The following is a 26469-nucleotide window of genomic DNA, read 5'->3' as shown; positions in this document are numbered from 1 at the left end:
AGCATTCTTAGTGGATAACCATACCTTATCCCCCCACCTGGTAAATCAGCCCGACAGAACGCCGTTTATCAACAAAATATGTATACTTGCCCTGAGCCTCCCCAATGTTTCTCTAAACCTCCATCCATATCTCCCCAACCAAAGAAAGGCCAAATCAGCCCCTGGACACTCTGAATCCAGCCAGGAAAACTCACCAAAGTGAGGGTGAAACCCATAGTAGCAGAAGAACGGGGACGTACCAGTGGACTGATTGACACGATTATTGAAAGCAAATTTCGCTATGGGTACTGCAGAGCACCAATCATCCTATCTGGATGTAGCAAGACATAGCAATATCTGCTCCAAAGACTGATTAGTCCTTTCAGTCTGACCATTGGTCTCAGGATGGTATGCCTATGAAAAGGTCAGACTGATACCCAGCCTTTTACAAAAGGCCCTCCAGAATTTTGCCACAAATTCACACACCACACTGACAGGCACACCATGCAATCGGACCACATGCTCAATGAATAGTTGTGATAGAGTCTCAACATTAGGGAGGCCGGCCAAAGGTACAAAATGTACCTGTTTACTGAACCTATCAATAACTACCAGATCATGGTTTTGCCATTAGAGGGGGAAGATCGGTGATAAAATCCATGGACAGATGAGTCCACGGTCTATCTGGAATTGGCAGTGGCACCAATTCCCCAGCCGACTGGTTAAGGGAGGTTTTAGCTCAAGCACAAGTTTCACAGGAAGACACAAAAAACAATGACATCAGAAGCAAGCAAAGGCTACCAAAACTGCCTAGTGATGGCTTTACAAATGGATGAGATTCCAGGATGCCCACTCAGAGCTGAGTCATGGAACACCTGAAGCACCCTTAACTGATACTGGACAGGAACAAAGAACTTATTATCAGGTATGGACAAAGGAGCTAGAGATTGGGCCTCATGAATCTCTTGTTCCAATGCCGAGGACACTACAGCCACCATCACTGCGCGCTGAAGAATGGAGGAAGGAGGTTCAGGAGGTGAAACTGTATCCAGGCTACGAGATAAAGCATCAGGTTTCACATTCTTGGACCCTGGTCTGAAAGTAATAGAAAACTGAAATTGGGAAAAAAAGTGACCCCCTTGCCTATCTCTGGTCAAACGTTTGGAAGATTCGATGCAAGACAGATTCTTGTGATCCATAATGACAGTGATATGATGGGCAGCCCCCTCCAGAAAATGCCTCCATTCTTCAAATGTCAATTTAATAGCCAATAACGTCCAGTTACCCACATTACAATTCCTCTCAGCAGAGGAAAATTTTCTCGAAAAGAAGGCACAAGGTCTTAAGTTAGTCAATGTGGTGGGCCCCTGGGACAACAAAGCCCCCACTCCCACCTCCGAGGCATCCACCTCTACAATAAATGGTTTAGACAAATCAGGTTGAACCAGTACAGGAGCAGTCCTGAAACAGTTCTTCAAAGAAGAAAATGCCGCCAAAGCTGAAGCTGACCAGTTTTTGAGATCAGCCCCCTAATGAGTTAAATCCGTGAGGGGTTTGACCACCTGAGAAAACCCCTTAATGAATTTTCTATAATAATTGGCGAAACCCAAAAAAAGCTGAAGTACCTTGAGGTCTCTGGGTTGCACCCAATCCACAATAGCCTGTACCTTCCTAGTGTCCATACGAAACCCCTTAGCGGACAAAATGACCCCTAAAAAGGACAATTCCTGAGCAAAAAATGAACACTTCTCTTGTTTTGCAAACAGTGAGTTCTCCCTGAGCCTCAGAAGAACTGCACAGAGGTGGCCCAAGTGATTCTGTTTGTCAGAAGAATATATGAGGATGTCATCCAAATAAATAACCATGAAATGCCCAATAAAATCTGAGAAAACATAGTTCATGAATTTCTGAAATACTGCTGGCACGTTAGTCAGGCCAAAGGGCATATCCAAATTCTCATACAGACCCTCAGAGGTGAGAAATGCAGTTTTCCACTCATCCCCCTCCCACATACGGATGAGATTATGTGCCCCCCTGAGGTCCAATTTAGAGGACCACCTGGCCCCTGACACTTTATTGTACAAATCGGATATAAGTGGGAGGGGATAAATGTTTCTTTTGGTGATTTTATTAAGTTCTTGAAAATCGAGGCATGGGCTTAAACCACCATCCTTTTTCTTCACAAGAAAAAAGAACCCCACAGCCACAGGAGAGAAAGATGGCCAAATGTGCCCTTTACGGAGGCTATCAGAGATATACTCCTTCATAGCGGCTCACTCAGGGGTAGAGAGATTATACAGACAGGCTTTGGGCAATTTGGCACCGGGAACAAGATAAACAGCACAATCGAATGGGAGGTGTGGTGGCAGAACCTTAGCTTCCTTTTCGGAGAACACATCTTCAAAGTCCTTCAGGTACTCCGGAATACCCTCCAGACTGGTGGATGACACAGATACAGTAACAAGACATCTCTTAGAACGATTGGAACACCATTTAACAATGTCCCGAGATTCCCAGTTTATCACAGGATTATGTAATTGCAATCAGGGGAACCCCAACACCAGTCCCGCAGGCAGATTGTCCATAACAAAACGTGAAATGCATTCCTGGTGCAAGGAACTCACTTTAAAGAGAAACTCCTCTGAAACCATTTTGATGACATTCTTAGCCAGTGGTATTTTGTCAATGGCAACAACATGAATACGAGTCTCCAGCCTAACTTTCCCTAACTTACACCTGGACACCAAGTCAGAGTTAATAACGTTCATGGACGACCCACAATCCAAGAAGGCAGAAATGGACACAAAGCCACTCCCACAGCAAAGTTCCACGTTCAACAAAATTTTTGAAAATGAAAAAAGGTACCTGAGAGTCTGGGTGACTATCACGACAATCACCCAGACTCAGCCGCTTGTTGGTTAGTGGACAGGAGGAGCAGTCTTTTTTCCAATGTCCGGGATCTCTGCAGAAGAAACACAACTTTGCTTCATGCCGTTGTCTCCTCTCCTTCTCCTCAAGATTGGCGGCACCCACTTCCATAGGTTTAGACAGAGGCAAAACGACAGGACCAGCAGAGAGCAATGGAACCTCTCTCTGTGCAACACCTCTCTCCCATAGCGTCCATTCCATGTGGATAGCCTGAGTCATAGCTTCCTCCAATGATCTGGGAGATGTATGGAAAGCCAGAGCATCCTTCAGGTAATCCGCCAGTCCACACCTGAACAGACATCTCAGGACACTTCAGTAGACCATTGACTGAACTCGGAGCTGTACCACTCGGCTGAATGCTTCTCCTGAACCAGACCCATAATAGTGTCCTCTGCCAATCTGACAAAGTCCAATTCATCTTAGATAAGTAATGGGCCTCAAAGAACCTATCTACTGACATCCGCTCAGGAGCAGTGGTGGCAGGGAAAAAGCTCAAGATTGGTGACCCTCCCTAAGTAAGGATATAATTATTCCTACCCGCTGAGTCTCATTCCCAGACGCTCAAGGTCTAAGGGAAAACAATTACTTACAACTCTCCCTGAATGTACAAAATGTATCTTTTCCACTAGAAAAGGTGTCAGGAAGCTTAACCAAGGGTTAGGGAGAGTGCAAAATAACATCTTCTGACTTACCAGGTCGGCTAACAGCATGGGAGGTGGATCCTGCATGGTCTTAACAGTCTCCATCAGTTTTTTTTGTGAGTGTGAGACGTGACAAGGGCCCAATGTTTCACTGAAAAATCCAACCCATCTTTGTCAAACTGGACACTTGATCCACCAGGTTACAAAGTGTATCCATGCCTAGAGAAAAAAAAGCAAAAATCCCCTTTAAATGTGTGGTCAGCTATAATGAAATGTGCTGCTGCAGTGCAGCATACTGCAACCTCCACCAGGGGGTGCTGGTGAGGGAAGAGAGGTTGTGCACAGAGCGCAGCCACACTGAGCAACATCACAGGTGTAACAGGTAGCAAAAGAGTAGTCAGACAAGCCGAATTCAAAACTGTCAGGAGCCAAAGTACCAAAGATAACAGCAAAGCACGTAGTCAGGGACAAGCAAGAAGTCAGAGCCTACTGGGAACGTGGTAACAAAAACATGATATGTAAGATGAAGTCGGGGTACAAGCCAGTCGGGGAGTGTGGTATCAGAGACGAAAAACAAGGGGCGGAGTCCAGAGATCAGGTCAAGTCATACACAAGTACAGACAGTCTGAGGCATAAGGAGCACTAAGGTATACAGGTCAGGGACTCTAGCCAGGAAGCATGAACTATAGCTGACACTGACCAGCAGGCTACAGAGGACTGAAATACCCCAGCCAGCTTCAAAAGGAGGCAGAGAGGATTGACTCCCGCATAGCCAGTCCAGAGAAAAGACAGCTGAAAGCAAACTCAGGACAGGATCAAGACACTGGTCACATTGGTTATTTTTTATTCTGTCCAAGGAATTTTCTTAATATATAACCCCAATGTAAACTTCTGACATATGGCATTGTAAAGGCATACAGCTGTTCATTTGTGATATTGGCTCATTGCAAAAAAAAAACTTATCAAAGTTATGTATTGTATTTTTCGAATTATAAGACGCTCCAGATTATAAGACACACCCCAAATTTTAAGGAGAAAAATAAGAAAAAAAATGTTTTAATAAAATGGTGGTGCTTCTAATAATCCATGCATCTTGTTGCTTACTGGGGTGGTGGGTGTGGTGAAGCGGGGTTCCAGGGTCGCTGCTGGAGAAGGCAGGAGTGGGGTGATGCTGCAGGCCACAGGCTAGGATGAAGGGGAGCTCCAATGTGTGGCGCGCTGGTGCGGGTGTCTTGTGCTGGTGCATGTCCTGTGCTGGTGCATGTCCGAGCTGCTGCCGGGTGTCTCCGGGTGCCCGTCGGTTGCTGGCCGGTGCTGCGGGTGTCTCTGGATCCCAGCCATGCTGGGTGGGTGTTTGACGCTGCCTGGGTCTCTGCCAACATTTTACGACAGGCCACAGCCCTGGTAATTCCACAGTTCCCTGTGCATGTGCGGTGGACTCCAGGAATATGACCGCCACCGGGGATGGCGCATGAGCAGATGTGTTATGGACCTGGTGGTTAGGAGCACCCGGAATGACCTGATGAGTAAATTCAAAATCGGGACTAGCTCTGGGTAAGTGGGAACTCTGCTGACCGCAAACCCTACTCCTATCACACACACACTAGAAATAGCCGTGGAGCGTGTTGTGAACTCTATTTCTGGGCTCCCTCTTGTGGTCACAAGTGGTACTGTGTGAGTGCTGTCTTTCTGCAGGTTTGTGAATGGCATCAGCTGTCTCATTATCTGTGGGCTGGTTTTCTATTTAAGCTCACTTGGACTCTCAGTCTATGCCTGCTGTCTTTGTATTCAGTGCTATTCTGATTGCTCCTGTCTACATCCGTAATCAGTCTCTCCGTGAGAAGCTAAGTTCTGTTTGCTTATTCTTGCTCATCTATGTTCAATATGTTTCCTAGAATATTATGAGTTTTGTCCAGCTTGCTAATATGTGATTTCTCTGCTTGCTGGTAGCTCTGGGGTGCTGAGTTGCTCCCCCCACATCGTTAGTTGGTGTGGGGGTTCTCGCATTCTCTGCGTGGATATTTTTGGATAGGGTTTTTTACTGACCGCACAGATCCCTTGCTGTTTTCTGCTATCTAGTGTTAGCGGGCCTCATTTGCTTAACCTGTTTCATCTCTGCGTTTGTCTTTTCCTCTTAACTCACCGTTATTATTTGTGGGGGTCTTGATGAGGGTTCGGTGACCCCTCCTCAAGGGGGGGGGTACTGTTTTCCATTCATCCCCCTGCTTAATACGCACAAGGTTATACGCACCACGAAGATCTATCTTGGTGAACCAACTGGACCCCTTAATCCGAGCAAACAGATCAGATAATAATGGCAAAGGATACTGAAATTTGACCGTGATTTTATTTAGAAGATGATAATCTATACAAGGTCTCAGAGAACCATCCTTCTTGGCCACAAAAAAGAATCCTGCACCAAGAGGGGAGGAGGACGGGCGAATATGTCCCTTCTCTAAAGACTCCTTTATATAACTCCGCATTGAGGCATGTTCTCGTATAGACAAATTAAAAAGTCGTCCCTTAGGGAACTTACTACCAGGAATCAAATTTATAGCACAATCACAATCCCTGTGAGGAGGCAGGGCACCGGATCTGGGCTCATCAAATACATCCTGGTAGTCCGACAAAAACTCAGGGATCTCAGAAGGAGTGGAATTGACACCAAAGGAGCATCGCCATGAATCCCCTGGCAACCCCAACTTGAAACAGACATAGCATTCCAATCCAGAACTGGATTATGGGCCTGCAGCCATGGCAGACCCAAAACGACAACATCATGCAGATTATGCAGCACAAGAAAGCGAATCACCTCCTGATGCACAGGAGTCATGTACATGGTCACTTTAGTCCAATACTGAGGCTTATTCTCAGCCAATGGTGTAGCATCAATACCCCTCAGTGGAATAGGGAATTCCAAAGGCTCCAGGACAAAACCACAGCGCCTGGCAAACGACAAATCCATCAGGTTCAGGGCAGCACCTGAATCCACAAAAGCCATAACCGAGTAGGATGACAAAGAACAAATTAAAGTAACAGACAAAATTAATTTAGGCTGTATAGTACCAACGGTGACAGATTTAGCGATCTTTTTTACGCGCTTAGAGCATGCTGAGATAACATGAGCTGAATCACCACAGTAAAAGCACAACCCATTTTGACGTCTATGATTTTGCCGCTCAATTCTGGTCTGAATTCGGTCACATTGCATAGACTCAGGTCTCTGTTCAGAAAACACCGCCAGATGGTGCGCAGATTTGCGCTCCAGCAAACGCCGATCAATCTGAATGGCCAAAGCCATTGAGTAAGCACCGACCATTTCAGAAATTTTTGACAATACACCTCAGCTTCATCCTGGCCCTGAGAGAGAGCCAGCAAGGCCTACTGTTGTGAACTCTATTTCTGGGCTCCCTCTTGTGGTCACAAGTGGTACTGTGTGAGTGCTGTCTTTCTGCAGGTTTGTGACTGGCATCAGCTGTCTCGTTATCTGTGGGCTGGTTTTCTATTTAAGCTCACTTGGACTCTCAGTCTATGCCTGCTGTCTTTGTATTCAGTGCTATTCTGATTGCTTCTGTCTACATCCGTAATCAGTCTCTCCGTGAGAAGCTAAGTTCTGTTTGCTTATTCTTGCTCATCTATGTTCAATATGTTTCCTAGAATATTATGAGTTTTGTCCAGCTTGCTAATATGTGATTTCTCTGCTTGCTGGTAGCTCTGGGGTGCTGAGTTGCTCCCCCCACATCGTTAGTTGGTGTGGGGGTTCTCGCATTCTCTGCGTGGATATTTTTGGATAGGGTTTTTTACTGACCGCACAGATCCCTTGCTATTTTCTGCTATCTAGTGTTAGCGGGCCTCATTTGCTTAACCTGTTTCATCTCTGCGTTTGTCTTTTCCTCTTAACTCACCGTTATTATTTGTGAGAGTCTTGATGAGGGTTCGGTGACCCCTCCTCAAGGGGGTTATTTGGGGTTATTTCTCTGAGGCAAGTGAGGTCTTACTTTATCTCTAGGGGTAGTCAGTTTCTCAGGCCGTGAAGAGACATCTAGGATTTCAGGAAACGTTCCACGGCTACCTTTAGTGTGTTTGGTTAGGATCAGGTTTTGCGGTCAGTCCAGTTACCACATCCCCAGAGCTTGTCCTATTTTCTCTGACTTAGCTGGTTAGATTTGTGATCCTAAGCCACTGGAATCATAACAGGAGCGTACCTAACTCTCCCTAGATGCCTCTTCACAGCCTAAGAGCTAACTACACCTAAAGATAGAAATAGAAGCCTTACCTTGCCTCAGAGAAATTCCCCAAAGGTAAAGGCAGACCCCCACATATATTGACTGTGAGTTAAGAGGAAAGTCACAAACACAGGAATGAAACAGGTTTTAGCAAAGGAGGCCAGATTTCACTAAATAGTCAGAGGATAGAAAAGGGAACTATGCGGTCAGCACAAAAGACTACAAAAAAACACGCAGAGTAAGCAAAAAGACTCCCCACACCGACTCACGGTGTGGAGGTGCCACTCTGCACCCCAGAGCTTCCAGCTAGCAAGGGAATATCATGATAGCAAGCTGGAGTAGAAATTAGCAGTAACAACAAATGAACTAGCAAAGACTTAGCTTCTGCTGGAGTAGACAGGTCCTCAGAGAAGTCCAAGAGAGATCTGAACCAATACTGAAACAATGACAGCTGGCATGAAGTAACGATCTGAGTGGAGTTAAATAGGGAAGCAGCATAGCAATAAACGAGAGCAGCTGATAAAGCCAACCTCAGTGACCAGCAGTTCCGCTCGAAGCCACCAGAGGGAGTCCAAGAGCAGAACCAACCAAAGTACCATTCATGACCACAGGAGGGAGTCCGAGAACGGAATTCACAACACAGATGGTGATCTCGGGACCAAGATCTCAAGAGATGAGATATTAGCGTTGAAATCTCATCTCTCGAGATCTTGGTCCCGATATCACCATCTGTGCATGTGCCGCCCCCGGCGGTGGCCATATTTCTGGAGTCCACCACACAAACACAGAGAACCGTGGAATTATCGGAGCTCTGGCCTGTCGCAAAATGTCGGCAGAGCTCTGGGCAGCGCCGGACACCCACGCAGCACCGCTGGGCACCGGAGTCACCCGCAGCACTGGCCAGCACCCGGAGACACCCGGACTGTTATGACCCCAATGGCGAGGGTCTCAGAGGAACAAGTAAGTCTGCGAAGTACAAAAATCCAGCTCATAGGGCAGTGGTAACTGGGTTGACCATATATCTACTCCTAACGCCAACACTAGAAGTAGCCGGGGAACATGCCTACGTTGGTCGCTAGATGTCTCGCGCCAGCCGGAGGACTAACTACCCCTAGAAGAGGAAAACAAAGACCTCTCTTGCCTCCAGATAATAGACCCCAAAAGTTGGATACAAGCCCCCCACAAATAATAACGGTGAGGTAAGAGGAAATGACAAACACAGAGATGAACTAGGTTTAGCAAAGAGAGGCCCACTTACTAATAGCAGAATGTAGTAAGATAACTTATATGGTCAACAAAAACCCTATCAAAATTCCACACTGGAAATTCAAGAACCCCCGAACCGTCTAACGGCCCGGGGGGAGAACTCCAGCCTCCCTAGAGCTTCCAGCAAGTTTAGGATACAGATTATGTACAAGCTGGACAAAAATGCAAACAAAAACAAATAGCAAAAAGCAAGAAAGCAGACTTAGCTTAATGTAGCAGGAACCAGGATCAGTAGACAAGAGCACAACAGATTAGCTCTGATTACAACGTTGCCAGGCATTGAACTGAAGGTCCAGGGAGCTTATATAGCAACACCCCTGAACTAACGGCCCAGGTGAGCATACAAGGGATGACTGACAACCCAGAGTCAAATCACTAGTAACCACTAGAGGGAGCCAAAAAGCAAATTCACAACACCGGACACCCCCTCATCCCAGCCTGTGGCCTACACCCACAGTATCAGTAAGGCATATCCGCTTTGTAAGACGCATCCCCCATTTCCCCCCCAACTTTGGGGGAAAAAAAGTGCTTCTTACAAAGTGAAAAATATGGTATTACAAATATAACAGCAAATTAATACCCTTGCACTCTGGTCACTTGGTACAATGGAGTCTTTGGATACATTTACCATATGTACTCTGAAAAATCTTCAGGTGTATAAAGCAAACATAAGAAAACACACTGAGTCTGAACTGATCCTATGAAATCTGAGTCATACAATATAAGTGTGTCATGCACATCTCCAACATTTCTTGTGGCAGCACTGTCCCTAGGTAATATAATTTCATACTATACATTTCCATGCTGTACTTTTCACAGCGTTCCAATTTGATTAGATCAACAACATAATTGGATTAGAATTTCTCTCTTTCATTAATAAATGAATTCCAACAATGGGTTAGTTGGTCAGTTTGGCTTGCTCAGCCTTAACTACATAGGGTTTACTCTTCATAATACTGCATATGACAACATCCTAATATGGAAAAAGGAATAGAAGAATATTTTTTGCATTTTGTATATGGAAATATTGACCCTGAACACATAATAGCTGTTGTTTAGATGAAATATTTGTGTTTTATGTTTTTATCAGATTTCCCATCATGGGTAAGACTAGTGACCTGACAGATGTCAAGAAGGCCATCATTGACACCCTCAAGCAAGAGGGTAAGACCCAGAAAGAAATTTCTCAACAAATAGGCTGTTCCCAGAGTGCTGTATCAAGGCACCTCAATGGTAAGTCTGTTGGAAGGAAACAATGTGGCAGAAAACGCTGTACAACGAGAAGAGGTGACCAGACCCTGAGGAAGATTGTGGAGAAGGACCGATTCCAGACCTTGGGGAACCTGAGGAAGCAGTGGACTGAGTCTGGTGTGGAAACATCCAGAGCCACCGTGCACAGGCGTGTGCAGGAAATGGGCTACAGGTGCCGCATTCCCCAGGTAAAGCCACTTTTGAACCAGAAACAGCGGCAGAAGCGCCTGACCTGGGCTACAGAGAAGCAGCACTGGACTGTTGCTAAGTGGTCCCAAGTACTTTTTTCTGATGAAAGCAAATTTTGCATGTCATTCGGAAATCAAGGTGCCAGAGTCTGGAGGAAGACTGGGGAGAAGGAAATGCCAAAATGCCTGAAGTCCAGTGTCAAGTACCCAGTCAGTGATGGTGTGGGGTGCCATGTCAGCTGCTGGTGTTGGTCCACTGTGTTTCATCAAGGGCAGGGTCAATGCAGCTAGCTATCAGGAGATTTTGGAGCACTTCATGCTTCCTGGCACCTGCTCACAGTGCCAAAACCACTGGTAAATGGTTTACTGACCATGGTATTACTGTGCTCAATTGGCCTGCCAACTCTCCTGACCTGAACCCCATAGAGAATCTGTGGGATATTGTGAAGAGAAAGTTGAGAGACGCAAGACCCAACACTCTGGATGAGCTTAAGGCCGCTATTGAAGCATCCTGGGCCTCCATAACATCTCAGCAGTGTCACAGGCTGATTGCCTCCATGCCACGCCGCATTGAAGCAGTCATTTCTGCCAAAGGATTCCCGACTAAGTATTGAGTGCATAATTGAACATTATTATTTGATGGTTTTTTTGTTTGTTATTAAAAAACACTTTTATTTGATTGGACGGTTGAAATATGCTAATTTATTGAGACAGGTTTTTTGGGTTATCAGGAGTTGTAGGCCAAAATCATCAGTTTTAAAACAATAAAAGACCTGACAAATTTCAGTTGGTGGATAACGAATCTATAATATATGAAAGTTTAATTGTAATCATTACATTATGGTAAATAATGAAATTTAACACTATATGCTAATTTTTTGAGAAGGACCTGTATATATATATATATATATATATATATATATATATATATATATATATATATATATATATGTATATATATATATATATATATATATATATATATATATATATATATATATATATATATATATATATAATAAAAACAAAAATAATTGGGTCTACATAAGGAAACATCCATACATCATGGCCTAATGTGCCACAAAATCAGGCATCATGTTAAATCCTCTGATCACAGTATGCCACATATGCAGCACCATTGGGTAAATAGATTGCAAATACAAAAATGGTCCGCATGAAATACATCTCTGTACAAAGTCAAAGAATATATCACAACGTTGTAATTTACTGTCTATAGTTGACCCTGAGCCAATAATAATGATAATTTAAGATCATATAGAGTCTAAATCCTTGTCCCCAAAACCATGAGTGCAACTGATCTAACAGAAAAGCAAAAAGGAAAATAAAAAGGAATGCTTACCAAATTGTGTAGTTAACAAGTGACTCACCCAAAATATAAGTAAGACTCCTTAAGAGTTCTATGAAAAGGAAAAAAAAGGAAAAAAAACCCTTATGATTCCAAGAAAAAAGTAAATTTAGGAAATGGAGTGTTCCAAAGGAACCAGCTTACCATAAGTGTATAAAGTCCTGGGTGAAAATGTAGCTAAGGACCGCAAGTAGCGGCTAGGGGTAATGGCGCTCGCTATCCTGTGTTTGTTTCATCTATAAATAGTACCTGACCCGGAAGTTACGTTGAATCCATGCATGGAATGCTAAGTGGAACGCACAGTGTCTCGGCGTACCGGAAGGGCGTCACTCGAGAGTCCTGAGACCGGATGTGCTCAGTGGAACGCAGTTGTGAGCCGCAAACCCGGAAATGTGAAGTGATATGACGTGAATGGATTTCAGTTCACGGTGAATGAAGAGACTCAATCGATGGAACATGTGGATCAGGTAAGTATAGTGAAGGAGAACCAAGGACCTAATCAATTGGCTGCCTGAAAAAAACATCAGAAAAATACACATTAATAAAGAATATCCCATCAGTATCTTTTGTAAAAATATATTACTCCATTATATCACACGGAATATGATTACTATGTCAAAAGAAGCATATGTTAATACTAAACATCTTGTTAAAAACATCTTATATGTATATTTTATAAGAATGAAAATCCCCATTGTATCCCTCAGTGACAGTGACTACAAAGATTAACATTAATATGTCTCAAGCGAATGTATTCAAAACACTGAACGCATCATACATATACTAGATCATAGATCCATTCTAAAAAAGACCTTTGAGGTTGTGCTCTCTATTCAACCATTTGGCTCCAGGCTCTGTAGGTAATGAATCCAATAGGCCTCTGTGTAAAAGTTTTCTAATCATGTTACCCCCTCTTCTATTCGTGAGTACCTGCTCCAACACCGAGAACCATAATTGTGTAACAGAATGGCCCACTGTTAGGGTTGGTGGAACGCACCGAATATATTTATTAGGTGAGATAGGTGCGTTCGCAACCCGGGATCCACCAGGCAGGAAAGAACCTGCTGCTAAGTAAGGCGGTGAAGTAAATTAGTATAAACGAACTCTGTTACTTCACAGAGCCTGTAGTAAAGAAAACGCTGTGCCCTGTTTAGGTCACGGGGACACAGCTACTGAGTAGAGCCTACTGTGGTCATGCAGTCCAAACCAAACACGCAGCTCCTCTCTGGTGGAGCCGGAATTCTAATGGCTATTAGCCAGCCCTGAATTCACTCATAAGAAACTCCTCACCAGAGGTGCCAGCATTCTAGGGGCTTATTTCAGCCGGGTCCCTGACTACATACATACAAAACTCCTTGCCGGAGGTGCCAGCATTCTAGGGGCTTATTTCAGCCGGGTCCCTGACCACACACACGACCACACTGGGGCTGAGCTCATACATAAATTGACAATAGCGCATGGCCGTGCGGTCATGAGAACCTTTTATAGCTGCAGCAACTTCAGGACCTTCCCAGAAGGACCAATGGAAGGCTGCCACAGAACTTGATCAGGTTCAGGGCATTCCTGGAGGACCAATTGAAGTTGCTGCAGTACCTGAGCATGTGACCCTTGATCTCCACTGAGAGATCTTACCCTGGGCATGCTCAGTGTGTGCAAAGCAGGACTTAGTCCCAGAAAAGCCTGCTCGCCGCAGACCAGTGCAGGGTACAATAGCAGAGACTGGAGAGGCAGCAGTAACCCTTTGCACAGTATCAGATTCAGTGAGACGCTGGGACCGACGTCTCCACTGAGCAGGCTCCACTGCGGCCGATGCAGAATGGGAGACCGCAGCAGACATGGTTTGATTCCCCCTGTGCAGCGGCGGGAACTCGACTCCTAACACCCGCTTCATGAAAATGGTGCGGAATGGGAAGATGATGTCTCCCACAACGTATGTCCGATTTGTGGTGTGATATGCGGTCTTTAATGGCCTGAGTGGTCTCACCTACGCAAATTTTACCACAGGGGCATTTTATGGCATATACTACTGATTTCGAATCGCAAGTGTAGAAACCCTGAATAGGTATATCAGTTCCAGTTAAAGAGTGTGACATTTTTTACCCCTTCAATACATTTGTGCATTGTGCGCATTGTAAACACGGAAAAGTACCCTTTCGTTGTGACTGTATAAATGTCTGTCTAGGTATACTGGACACAGAGCCAATGTCTGCTCTAACAATTTTATTTTTTAGATTACTCGGTCGCCTAAAACAAGGAAGAAAGGGTACTTGAAATTCCGGTACTTCTGCAAAACTCTCCTGTAATAAATGCCAGTGTTTAAGAATTTTATTATGAAGTGTGTACATGTAAGAGTGAAAGGTATGGACGAAAGGGATTCTAGAGGAGGATATAAATTCCTTGTCGTACCAATATTATTACGGCATTGCCCCTATGTGGAAACTTTTCCTCCATTTCGTCCAGTCTCTGGGAACATTGATCAGGGTCACTTACAATCCTTCGCACTCTTTCAAACTGACAACGGGGGATCCATATTTTAACAGCTCTAGGATGACAACTCTGATAAAGTAACAGATTATTACGATCAGAATCCTTCACGAAAAGATCTATCATTAGATTACCATCAAGTCTCTGTTTAATCTTAAAAAAACACAAAAATTGAGCTTAACTTGAGTTGGTACACATGCAAAGGTTAAATGCATGTTCACATTGGCCACAAAACATTAAAACCTATAAGAGAAAAAAAGTAAGCAAAAACCCTGATGTTACTAAGTAAAAAAGCGAAAGTGCTTTTAACCCCTTCCCGACATTTGACGTACTATCCCGTCGAGGTGGGGTGGGCCCGTATGACCGCCGACGGGATAGTACGTCATCACCGATCAGCGGCGCTCACGGGGGGAGCGCGGCCGATCGCGGCCGGGTGTCAGCTGCATATCGCAGCTGACATCCGGCACTATGTGCCAGGAGTGGTCATGGACCGCCCCCGGCACATTAACCCCCGGCACACCGCGATCAAACATGATCGCAGTGTACCGGCGGTATAGGGAAGCATCGCGCAGGGAGGGGGCTCCCTGCGGGCTTCCCTGAGACCCCCGGAGCAACGCGATGTGATCGCGTTGCTGCGAGGGTCTCCTACCTCCTTCCTGGCTGCAGGTCCCGGATCCAAGATGGCCGCGGCATCCGGGTCCTGCAGGGAGGGAGGTGGCTTACCGAGTGTCTGCTCAGAGCAGACACTTGGTAAGCCTGCAGCCCTGCACAGCAGATCGCAGATCTGGCAGAGTGCTGTGCACACTGCCAGATCAATGATCTGTGATGTCCCCCCCTGGGACAAAGTAAAAAAGTAAAAAAAAAAATTTTCCACATGTGTAAAAAAAAAAAAAAAAAATTCCTAAATAAATAATAAAAAAATATATATATTATTCCCATAAATACATTTCTTTATCTAAATAAAAAAAACAAAACAATAAAAGTACACATATTTAGTATCGCCGTGTCCGTAACGACCCGACCTATAAAACTGCCCCACTAGTTAACCCCTTCAGTAAACACCGTAAGAAAAAAAAAAAAAAAACGAGGCAAAAAAACAACGCTTTATTACCATACCGCCGAACAAAAAGTGGAATAACACGCGATCAAAAAGACTGATATAAATATCCATGGTACCGCTGAAAACATCATCTTGTCCCGCAAAAAAAAAGCCGCCATACAGCATCATCAGCAAAAAAATAAAAAAGTTATAGTCCTGAGAATAAAGCGATACCAAAATAATTATATTTTCTATATTTTAGTTTTTATCGTATAAAAGCGCCAAAACATAAAAAAATGATATAAATGAGATATCGCTGTAATCGTACTGACCCGAAGAATAAAACTGCTTTATCAATTTTACCAAACGCGGAACGGTATAAACGCCTCCCCCAAAAGAAATTCATGAATAGCTGGTTTTTGGTCATTCTGCCTCACAAAAATCGGAATAAAAAGCGATCAAAAACGGTCACGTGTCCGAAAATGTTACCAATAAAAACGTCAACTCGTCCCGCAAAAAACAAGACCTCACATGACTCTGTGGAGCAAAATGTGGAAAAATTATAGGTCTCAAAATGTGGAGACGCAAAAACTTTTTTGCTATAAAAAGCGTCGCTGGTTTCACACTTGCGTTTTTGTCTGCAGCGTTTTTTGCACAAAAAAACGCATGCGTTTTTTCCCTATATTTAACATTGAAAACGCATGCGGTTTTTTTGTACGCGTTTGGTCGCATTTTCAAACGCATGCGTTTTTTTTCTGCATGCGTTCATTTTCAGAAATACAACCTGCAGTATTTTCTTGCGTTTTTAAGCACATGCGTTTGTTTGCGTTAAAAACGCATGCATTTTTTCGAAAAAAAACTGAAAACACACTGAAAAGCCACCCACCACCATCAACGTGATAAAGGGATCCAAACCCTAACCCTAACTCTACCCCTAACCTTACCCCTAACCGTTTAATGAACATTTTCTGACAGTCATAGTGCCACGTATTTCAGTGCCACGTATTTCAGTGCCACGTATTTCAGTGCCACGTATTTCAGTGCCACGTGTTTCAGTGCCATGTATTTCAGTGCCACGTATTTCAGTGCCACGTATCACGTATTTCAGTGCCACGTATCACGTATTTCAGTGCCACGTATCACGTATTTCAGTGCCACATATTTTAGTACCACGTATTTCAGTTGCACGTATTTCAGTGCCACGTATTTCAGTGCCACGTATTTCAGTGCCACGTATTTCAGTGCCACGTATTTCAGTGCCACGTATCACGTATTTCAGTGCCACGTATTTCAGTGCCACGTATTTCAGTGCCACGTATTTCAGTGCCACGTATCACATATTTCAGTGCCACGTGTTTAAGTGCCACGTATTTCAGTGCCACGTATTTCAGTGCCACGTATTTCAGTGCCACGTATCACGTATTTCAGTGCCACGTGTTTCAGTGCCACGTATTTAAGTGCCACGTATCACGTATTTCAGTGCCACATATTTCAGTGCCACGTATTTCAGTGCCACGTATTTCAGTGCCACGTATTTCAGTGCCACGTATTTCAGTCACGTTTAGGGTTAGGGGTAGGGTTAGGGTTAGGGTTAGGGCTAGGGTTGGAGGTAAAGTTAGGGTTGGGGCTAAAGTTAGGGTTAGGGTTTGGATTACATTTACGTTTGGATTAGGGTTGGGATTAGAATTATGGGTGTGTCAGGGCTAGGGGTGTGGTTAGGGTTACCGTTGGGATTAGGGTTAGGGGTGTGTTTGGGTTAGGGTTTCAGGTAGAATTGGGGAGTTTCCACTGTCCAGGCACATCAGGGGCTCTCCAAGCGCGACATGGCGTCCAATCTCAATTCCAGCCAATTCTGCATTGAAAAAGTAAAACAGTGCTCCTTCCCTTCCGAGCTCTCCCGTGCGCCCAAAAAGGGGTTTACCCCAACATATGTGTTATCAGCGTACTCGAGACAAATTGAACAACAACTTCTGGGGTCCAAGTTCTCTTGTTATCCTTAGGAAAATAAAAATTTGGGGGGCTAAAAATCATTTTTGTGGGAAAAAAAAATGTTTTATTTTCACGGCTCTGCGTTATAAACTGTAGTGAAACACTTGGGGGTTCAAAGTTCTCACAACACATCTAGATAAGTTCCTTGGGAGGTCTAGTTTCCAATATGGGGTCACTTGTGGGGGGTTTGTACTGTTTGGGTACATCAGGGGCTCTGCAAATGCAACGTGACGCCTGCAGACCAATCCATTTAAGGCTGCATTCCAAATGGCGCTCCTTCCCTTCCGAGCTCTGTCATGCACCCAAACAGTGGTTCCCGTCCACATATGGGGTATCAGCGTACTCAGGACAAATTGGACAACAACTTTTGGGGTCTAATTTATCCTGTTACCCTTGTGAAAATACAAAACTGGGGGCTAAAAAATCATTTTTGTGAAAAAAAAAAAGAATTTTTATTTTCACGGCTTTGCGCTATAAACTTTAGTGAAACACTTGGGGGTTCAAAGTTCTCAAAACACATCTAGATAAGTTCCTTGGGAGGTCTAGTTTCCAATATGGGGTCACTTGTGGGGGGTTTGTACTGTTTGGGTACATCAGGGGCTCTGCAAATGCAACGTGACGGCTGCTGACCAATCCATTTAAGTCTGCATTCCAAATGGCGCTCCTTCCCTTCCGAGCTCTGTCATGCGCCCAAACAGTGGTTCCCCCCCCACATATGGGGTATCAGCGTACTCAGGACAAATTGGAAAACAAATTTTGGGGTCCAATTTATTCTGTTACCCTTGTAAAAATACAAAGCTGGGTGCTAAAAAATCATTTTTGAGAAAAAAAATAAAAATTATTTTCACGGCTCTGCGTTATAATCTGTAGTGAAGCACTTGGTGGGTCAAAGTGCTCACCACACATCTAGATAAGTTCCTTAGGGGGTCTACTTTCCAAAATGGTGTCACTTGTAGGGAGTTTCAATGTTTAGGCACATCAGGGGCTCTCCAAACGCAACATGGCGTCCCATCTCAATTCCAGTCAATTTTGCATTGAAAAGTCAAATGGCGCTCCTTCCCTTCCAAGCTCTGCCATGCGCCCAAACAATGGTTTACACCCACATATGGGGTATCAGCGTAATCAGGACAAATTGCACAACATTTTTTGGGGTCCAATTTCTTCTCTTACCCTTGGGAAAATAAAAAATTGGGGGCAAAAAGATAATTTTTGTGAAAAAATATTATTTTTTATTTTTACGGCTCTGCATTATAAACTTCTGTGAAGCACTTGGTGGGTCAAAGTGCTCACCACACATCTAGATAAGTTCCTTAGGGGGTCTACTTTCCAAAATGGTGTCACTTGTAGGGAGTTTCAATGTTTAGGCACATCAGGGGCTCTCCAAACGCAACATGGCGTCCCATCTCAATTCCAGTCAATTTTGCATTGAAAAGTCAAATGGCGCTCCTTCCCTTCCAAGCTCTGCCATGCGCCCAAACAATGGTTTACACCCACATATGGGGTATCAGCGTACTCAGGACAAATTGCACAACATTTTTTGGGGTCCAATTTCTTCTCTTACCCTTGGGAAAATAAAAAATTGGGGGCGAAAAGATCATTTTTGTGAAAAAATATGATTTTTTATTTTTACGGCTCTGCATTATAAACTTCTGTGAAGCACTTGGTGGGTCAAAGTGCTCACCACACATCAAGATAAGTTCCTTAGGGGGTCTACTTTCCAAAATGGTGTCACTTGTAGGGGGTTTCAGTGTTTAGGCACATCAGGGGCTCTCCAAACGCAACATGGCGTCCCATCTCAATTCCAGTCAATTTTGCATTGAAAAGTCAAATGGCGCTCCTTTCCTTCAGAGCTCTGCCATACGCCCAAACAGTGGTTTACCCTCACATATGGGGTATCAGCGTACTCAGGACAAATTGTACAACAACTTTGGGGGTCCATTTTCTCCTGTTACCCTTGGTAAAATAAAACAAATTGGAGCTGAAATAAATTGTGTGTGAAAAAAAGTTAAATGTTCATTTTTATTTAAACATTCCAAAAATTCCTGTGAAACACCTGAAGGGTTAATAAACTTCTTGAATGTGGTTTTGAGCACCTTGAGGGGTGCAGTTTTTAGAATGGTGTCACACTTGAGTATTTTCTATCATATAGACCCCTCAAAATGACTTCAAATGAGATGTGGTCCCTAAAAAAAAATGGTGTTGTAAAAATGAGAAATTGCTGGTCAACTTTTAACCCTTATAACTCCGTCACAAAAAAAATTTTGGTTCCAAAATTGTACTGATGTAAAGTAGACATGTGGGAAATGTTACTTATTAAGTATTTTGCGTGACATATGTCTGTGATTTAAGGGCATAAAAATTCAAAGTTGGAAAATTGCAAAATTTTCAAAATTTTCACCAAATTTCCATTTTTTTCACAAATAAACGCAAGTTATATCGAATAAATTTTACCACTAACATGAAGTACAATATGTCACGAGAAAACAATGTCAGAATCGCCAAGATCCGTTAAAGCGTTCCAGAGTTATAGCCTCATAAAGGGACAGTGGTCAGAATTGTAAAAATTGGCCCGGTCATTAACGTGCAAACCACCCTTGGGGGTGAAGGGGTTAAATAACACAGAATTTTTAGTAATACTGTTTTTTGATCAAAAAATAGCACAAAAGCCATCCCACCTCGTCAAGGTAACTCTGATAGGGTCAGTCCTACACTGTCTAATATTTCGTCCACTCTCTGGGAACATTGATCAGGGTCACTTACAATCCTTCGCACTCTTTCAAACTGAGAACGGGGGATCCATTTTTTAACAGCTCTAGGATAACAGCTCTGATAAAGTAACAGATTATTACGATCAGTATCCGTCACGAAAAGATCTATCATTAGATTACCATCAGGTCTCTGTATAATCTTAGTATCTAAAAAGTTTATCTCTGTTGAATGGTAATTCAATATAAATGAAAGTTCAGTCCAAATCTGATTGATTTGATCAAAGAATATATGTAAGCTCTCACATGAACCTCTCCATAAACAAAAAATATCATCAATTTATCTGTGCCACAGTATACAATGAGATTGGTATAATTCATTACTGTAAACATACTCTGACTCAAAAGTGGACATAAAGCAATTTGCATAGGGTGGGGCAGCGTCGGACTGGAGCACCTTGGGCCCACCAGAGAAATCATTCTTGGGGCCCACTATGTAGCTACATAGAAATAAATACAAGACCACCAATTGTGTAGTAAAACAAGCTACTATCAGGGTATAATATAAGTTAATACACATGTCTTAATTATGTAGCAGGAGTTGGGGTAGGCCCCCTCATAAAACATAAAGTAGCCCCCTCATAGAATATAATGTAGCCCCCCATAGAATATAAGGCAGCCCTTGTATAGTATAATGCAGCCCCCCACAGAATATAATGTAGCCCCCTCAGAGTATAAAGCAACCCCCTCATAAGGTACAATGCAGCCCCCTCATATAGTATACTGTAACCCCCACTCACAGAATATAATGTAGCCCCCGCAGAATATAATGCTGACCTCCTCATAGGGAATAATACAGCCCCCCTCATAGGATACAATGCAGCCTCCCTCATAGTGTACAATGCAGCCCACCTCATGAGGTACAATGCAGCCAGCATCATAGGGTACAATGCAGCCCACCTCATGAGGTACAATGCAGCCAGCATCATAGGGTACAATGCAGCCCCCCTCATAGGGTACAATGCAGCCCGCCTCATAGGGTACAATGCAGCCCCCCTCATAGGGTACAATGCACAACCCCTCATAGGGTACAATGTAGCCTCCCCCTTATAGGGTACAATGCTCCCCCCTCATAGGGTATAATGGAACCAGAACTCACTAATATATATATTAGTGATGAGCGAGCATACTCATTGCTCGGGTGGTCTCCGAGTATTTGTGACTGCTCGGAGATTTCATTTCTGGTGACACAGCTGCATGATTTACGGCTGTTAGCCAGCCTGAGTACATGTGGGGGTTGCCTGGTTGCTAGGGAATCCCCACATGTATTCAGCCTGTCTAGCAGCCGTAAATCATGCAGCTGCGTCAACAAAAACTAAATCTCCGAGCACTCACAAGTACTCACAGACCAACAGAGCATGATTGGGATCAACGAGTATACACACTCATCACTAATATACTATATATATATATATATATATATATATATATATATATATATATATATATATATATATATATATATACACAATACTTTCCTCTCGTTCCCATGCTGATTCCGGCTCTTCTCCGGTGTCAGGAGCTGCGCTGCCGTCTGCCTGGCACACAGCGGGTATGCTATTAAGTGACATCATCACGCACTTGCTGTGTCAGCGTCAGAGGGGAATAATGGGAGGGGGAGCATCATCTGACACTCTCTCCTCCTTTATTGCTTTCAATTGTATTGGCATCTATGATGCCGATACAGTTGAATGCGGCACCCACTGGGGGGCGGCGCTGGTACCGGGCATCCCTGACTTACTGCTCCATAGTGGCCACGCGGGCTGGGGGCCCCTGGGAGAGTGGGGGCCTTGGTCTGCGGACCCTGATAGCTAGCAGTGTTAGCTGGCTGCTGATAACAATGCCCGCTATTATAGTGAAATTAATATTCACCCCTCTCCACACCCATGGGGCGTGGGGAATATTCATTTCTTTTTAGCAGCGGGGCCGCAACAGCTGGCTTCTGCCTCCTGTCACCCGCCGTTGCACCACTGGCACCGGGGGCCCCCATAGCAGCTGCGTGGTGTGCCGCTATTAGCGACAAGCCACTGGCTGGGGGCCCTAGGCAGCTGCTGTCCCTGTATGCCAGCAGGTGTCAGTGCCAGGTGTCAGTCACACGGTGCAGAGATGAGTTCACCGCAGTAAAATTCTCCCGGTGAAATTCTCCCGGTGAACTTGCCTCTTCACCTTGCGACTTTCTCATGGTGCTAGCGGGGATCTCATCGAGGTCATCGCAGTTCATCCCAGCTGGGAAACGAGCCTCAGTGATGTCACCGCTAGTCACTGAGGCTGCGCTTATAGCAGCTCATTCACCAGTGGTTTTCAGCGTGGACGGCTGCATCTGGGCACCGTCCAGGTTCAAAACTAATTATCCCCCAGACATGGATTATGGCGTGGGACACAACGACGGAGAGGTGAGGGATAGAGTTCTTTTATTATTTTTGGTTTATTACAGGAGAAAGAGAGCTTTGGTGGAATTAGGCGAGGTCGTAAGTATGGTTTAATTGAGATAATTAAAGGAATCTGTGTCATTCTTTCAATTAAAGGACTTTATTCTTGCTGCCTGTGTTTTCTTACAAATTGACAATGGGGTTAGTAATGGGGGTGTCTTATTGACGTCTCTCCATTACTAACCTTGGGGCTTGATGTCACTGGACAATACAAAGGTTACATCAACCCCACAAATATGAACCCCACTTGCCACTGTTACAGGGCAAGTGGAAAGAGCCGGGCAAAGCACAATAATTGGCAAATCTAATAGATGCGCCTTTTCTGGACATCTGCAGGTTTCTATTTTGAGGCTGGGGGGGCCATATCCATGGCCCCTTACCAGCCCCCAGGTGTCTGCTTTAGCTAGGCTGGTTGCCAAAAATGGGGGGGACCCCACACCATTTTTTTAAATTATTTATTTAAATAATTAAAAAATACAGCTTGGGGACCCCTCTATTCTTGGTAACTAGCCTTGATGAAGCTGACAGCTGAGGGTTGCAGGCCCCAGCTGTGAGCTATGCCTGGCTGGTATCAAAAATAGGGGGGAACCCACGCAGGTTTTTTTTTTTTATTATTTATTTACAGCACAGGAGTGGCAGATGAAGACTCCCATCATCCACTCCTGCTCTCACTGTTATTAGCGGAAGCAGGCGTCGGATGATGGGATCAGTTGTCCCATCAGCTGACACGAGTGACCGGAGGTAAACTTTATACCCCCAATCACAGCTGAGCTCTCCCGCTGTTTTTTGGCAGCGTGGGAACCGTGGCTCTCGGACCGGCGGGGAGGATTTCACTGCCGATCAGAAGCAGTGTTTTCCGTGCTGTCATGCATATGACAGCGTGTTAAACCCTGTATTGTCTGGCCCCCCATTCAAGTGAATGGGGTTCGGGTCCACTCTGCTGGATGACAGGCTGCATGGACGCACCATGCAGCCTGCCATCTAGATGTAGCAGAGCCGAGTGTGAGGACACATCCAGCTCTCCTTGACGTTTCTGCAGCAAATACGCTGCAAGAAAATTCATTTGCAGTGCTTTTTCACCATCCATTCAAGTCAATGGGTGAAAAACGCTGAAAAAAGTGACATGCTCTATGTAAAAAAAAACGATGCAAAGCACAAAATCCTGATGACAAACAAAACCAATGTGTGTGCATGAGATTTTTGAAATCTCATAGGCTTTGCTGGTACTGAAAAAAATCAGCTGAAAATTAGCATTAAAAAAAACACAGCAAAAAAATGCATCAAAAACGCCCAGTGTGAACCTACCCTAGTAGTGTTTTTTACCTATTGAAAGCAATATGTAGTGCAAACAAAAACACTGCAAAAATGCAGTAAAAACGCAATGTGTGAACTTACGGTGTTTACTGATCGAGTTAACAGTTTTTAGTTAACAGAGTTGACTTTTTACATTTTTTAAACATCTTTATTTTCAATGGCATATAAGGGGGATGATTTGAACTTTAAGGTAGTTTTAAAAACTTTTTTTACTTTTCACTGTAAGGCTGGGTTCACATTGCGCTAGAGGCATATGTTAGACGGACTATGCTACACCGCGGCATAACGTGGTGTAACGCAGTTCGTTAACGCCGCCATTAAGTCCAATGTCAGACGCATCGCTAGCGCACGCCCACAATGGGCGTGCGCTAGCTATGTGCCGTCATTGAGTGACGGACCCTGGGACGCGGGCTGCAGCGTTTCCGGGTCTGTCACTGCTAGCGCAGATAGAGCATCTGCTAGCTCTATCTGCGCTAGCGCGCTGACATACCGGCACTTGTGTTAACAGCAGCCCGTTAACGCATGTGTTGAACGGGATACTGTTAACGCAATGTGAACCTGGCCTTAGTTATTGCCGTTAGGAGACTTAAAGATGCGATTGTCTGATCGCCCATGCTATATACAGTGATGCCAAAGCATCGCTGTATATTGCAGAAATCACAGTCTCCTGTGGGGTTTCACAGGTTCTCCATGACAGGCACAGGGGTCATCAGCTGAATCCTTGCTGTCATGGCAACCCATCGACAACCCGTGATCACATAACAACGGGTGCTCTAATAGGCAAAAGAATAATGCGCACGCATGTCAGTGCCACATGTTAAATGCCGCTGTCAAAGATTGACAGTGGCATTTAACATGTGCCATATATGTAAGGCGGATGTCGTGAAGGCATCAAATACCTCAGGGCCCCCTTCCCCACTGTGTCACCTAACTTTCTGAGGGCCCTCTTCCACACTAAGTCACCTAATTTCGCAAGGGCCCCGTTCCCCACTGTCAGCTAATTTCCTGAGGGCCCCATTCCCCACTGTCAGCTAATTTCCTGAGGGCCCCATTCCCCACTGTCAGCTAATTTCCTGAGGGCCCCCTTTTCCAGAGGTGAAACGGTGGGAGAGGGGGCCCACAGTAAACTAAAAGTGAAACAGTGAAACAGTGGGGTCCACAGGAAATTAGGTGACACAGTGGTGGAGGGGGCCCTCAGCAAATTAGAAATTTTCCATGGGGGATCCCCACCTTGTGTCACCTCTAGATTGCATGGGAGCCCCATCCCCTAACTGCCTGAGTGGCTGGAGGACTATGCTGCAGGCTGCCTGCAGGCATAATAGAGTTTACTTACAATCACACTGCTGCACTCATCAGAAGTATCCCTCAGCTCCTCTATGATATTGCTGTGTGGCTTAGGAACTTGGACAGCCAACCAATCGCAGCACAGCTCATTGCCTAAGCTGTGCTGTGAGGTCACACAAAGAAAACTAATGCTGATTGGCTGCATGTCAGCCAATCAGCATTACACCACCTCGGTCCACAGTTTTGAAGAAGAGCCGGAGACACAGGCAAGAAACAGATGCCAGTGAGTGCGTGTGTGCAGCTGTGCCTCTGACTGTGCTGGCTGAAGTCAGGACGGCACTCTGCACACGCACACACGCTGCACACCGCTGTTTGCACATCTTCAATAGAAGCCGGCAGTGGTAGCAGGTGATGTGAAAGAGCTGCAGCGCAGCTGCCTGCATTTCACATCATTTGTACAGCCTGCTGCCTACTTGCCAGTGCCGGCTATAGAATAAAGTGTGCAGGGTAGTGCAGGCACGAATAACTGAGGCAGGAGCTGGGGTTGGGGGCGGGGCCCACCGGAGGATTCTCCGGTGTCCCGGTGCCCCAGTCCGACCCTGGGGTGGGGCCACATTGGACACCATTGCCGAGCCCTGTATTTGAACATAAAAATTATCTTCATAGATAAAAAAAATTCTCAGTCAGGACAAGTTTCAACAGATCTATTATAAAGGAAATTACTTTAGGGTCCTTTTGGGATCTCCAGTAGTCGTTCCGTGGCCCTAATACCTTTCGTATGTTGAATAGATCTATATAGATTATTTACATCAAAAGTAAAAAGTTAAGTGCCCTTCGGTAATCTGCCCAGATCATGAATAGTTTGTAAAAATGCCCCTGTATCTAACAGAAAGGCAGGTGTATCCTTAATAAGGGGTGTGAGAACTTTTTCAAGTAGTATTGATAGTGGCGATAAAATCGAATCCATGGAAGCCACTATCAGCCTTTCTTGGGGGTCTATCTAAACTCTTATGGATCTTTGGCAATATATAAAAAACAGGTATTATCAGATGTTCATTTGTCAAAAAATCCTTAGTTTTTTTTTATCTATGATATGTAGGGATAATGCCTTTTCTACAGTTGTTGCTATCTTTTCTTTAATTGATGGTGTAGGGTTATTAGAAAGGGGTAGATACTAGTGTTGAGCATTCCGATGCTGCAAGTATCGGGTATCGGCCGATACTTGCTGTATCGGAATTCCGATACCGGGATTCCGATACTCTTGTGGTATCGGGTATCGGGTATCGCAACAACATTAATGTTAAAATGTGTAAAAGAGAG

General features: G+C 44.5%; 1 long non-coding RNA gene across 1 annotated transcript in view; it reads right to left on the bottom strand.

Annotated features, from left to right (window-relative positions):
* The window catches only part of LOC143768900 (uncharacterized), a 67962-nt gene extending 42645 nt beyond the window's left edge, over positions 1 to 25317 (bottom strand). The window contains exons 1-2 of the long non-coding RNA XR_013214108.1: positions 25199 to 25317; positions 12095 to 12356 (exon numbers count right to left, since the gene is read on the bottom strand). This is a non-coding gene — a long non-coding RNA (uncharacterized LOC143768900). The remainder of the gene's footprint in view (positions 1 to 12094; positions 12357 to 25198) is intronic.
* Positions 25318 to 26469: the final 1152 nt, after the last annotated feature.

The sequence above is a fragment of the Ranitomeya variabilis genome, chromosome 4 (assembly GCF_051348905.1).
Source record: "Ranitomeya variabilis isolate aRanVar5 chromosome 4, aRanVar5.hap1, whole genome shotgun sequence".
In the NCBI taxonomy this organism is placed as follows: Eukaryota; Metazoa; Chordata; class Amphibia; order Anura; family Dendrobatidae; genus Ranitomeya; species Ranitomeya variabilis.
The sequence above is the reverse complement of the archived record's forward strand: the minus strand, read 5'-3'. Positions and strand labels throughout refer to the sequence as shown.